The following is a 1680-nucleotide window of genomic DNA, read 5'->3' on the forward strand; positions in this document are numbered from 1 at the left end:
ATGCTTTGTATTATAGGATATGAAAACTAACCCCTGTCTATGGAATGTTAAGCTGACACCTGAGACAGTCAAAGCTTCCCAGAATTCAATATCCCACACTATTTTCTGGTTGTACCAAAAAATAACCAGCAAATGATTTCACCTCTCAAAAAAAAGCATTGACACTTAAAAAAATGGGATGAGGTGAGATTCCCTCCTTCTTAAAAATGTTTCTAGAGCTACTAAGAAAACTTGCATTTACAAAATAGTTGATAAGAATATTCCTCTGGATTGTACAAGAAGGGAGACGGGGACCACTGATAAGACATGGTGTATGGTATTAATCAGACTTGGCTTCTTTCGCTCCTGCTTCATCAGAGGCTGGACTCCCCTTAGTTTTCATTTCCCCTTTTCTGCAGGTAAATCTTCTTTAGTTTCTTTCAGCCTGTTTTCCTTTTGCTCCCCTTTTCCCTTTTGTTTGCCCTTTTTTGTTTGAAGCTTTAACCTAAGTTTGGGTAGAAATTAATCACCCCGTGAAGAACATGTAGAGCTTTATAGATGGTGGTTTCAGTGCTTTGCCGCTGCCTTTTCGGCTTCGCTTCCACTTTTGCAGGAGCAAGTTTAGCTGACAACCGCACCTATCTCCTCTTGGCCTCTTCCTTGGCAGCCCCTTCGGCGGAGCTGACCTTCCTTTTGGGCATCCTGGCGGCGGGGAGGGCGCGTGCCGAGTACCTGTGAACTGCAGCCTGCCGAGAGCCTTGGCGAAGCTGGGCTGCCTGGCCGCTGCCACTCCTCCGCAGCCCGACCTGCTGAGACCCTTCCGCTCATTTTTTAATATGATTGCTCATTTTCTTACTGTTCAGTTTTAAGAGTTCTTTAGTTCTTTAGTCAGACTTGTCTTTCACCAATGTTTCCTAACCATCTGCAGCCCATCTTCTCACTCTCTTAAAATAATCTTTCACAGAGCAAAAGTTTTAATTTTAATAAAGCCCAACTTACTGATTTTTTTCATTTATGATTGTGCTTTCAGGGTTATACTTAAGAGGTCATCGCCAAAACTCAAGGTCACCTAGATTTTCTACGTTATCTTCTAGGAGCATTGCCTTTCCATACAAACTTTAGAATTACTTAGTACATATCCACAAAATAACTTGCTTGTATTTTATAGGAATTGCACTGAATGCATAGATCAACTTAGGAAAAGATGACATTTACATTTTTTTATTTCATGTATCAGTATTTTGTTGTTTTACTCATATAGATCTTTTGCTTGTTTTACACTTAAGTATTCCATTCTTTGTTGCTAGTAAAATATTATTCAGCAATAAAAGAAATGAGCCATCAAGTCAGAAAAGAAATAAGGGGACCCTGAATGCATATCGCTAAGTAAAAGAAGCCTGTCAGAAAAGCTCTAAAATCGGCCAGGCACAGTGGCTCATGATTCTAAACCCAGCACTTCGGGAGGCCAAGGCAGGCAGATCACCTGAGGTCAGGAGTTCGAGACCAGCCTGACCAATATGATGAAACCCCGTCTCTACTAGAAATACAAAATTAGCTGGGTGTGGTGGCAGGTGCCTGTAATCCCAGCTTCTCAGGAGGCTGGGACAGATGAATCACTTTAATCGGTGAGGCGGAGGTTGCAGCGAGCCGAGATGATGCCACTGCACTCCAGCCTGCGCAAGAAGAGCAAAACTCCATCTC

At 42.4% G+C, this 1680-nt stretch overlaps 1 pseudogene; it reads right to left on the reverse strand.

The window, feature by feature from the left end:
- Nucleotides 1-319: 319 nt before the first annotated feature.
- Nucleotides 320-680, reverse strand: LOC108525243 (non-histone chromosomal protein HMG-14-like; annotated as a pseudogene).
- Nucleotides 681-1680: the final 1000 nt, after the last annotated feature.

The sequence above is a fragment of the Rhinopithecus bieti genome, unplaced genomic scaffold, assembly GCF_001698545.2.
Source record: "Rhinopithecus bieti isolate Rb0 unplaced genomic scaffold, ASM169854v2 scaffold_26027, whole genome shotgun sequence".
Lineage (NCBI taxonomy): Eukaryota > Metazoa > Chordata > Mammalia > Primates > Cercopithecidae > Rhinopithecus > Rhinopithecus bieti.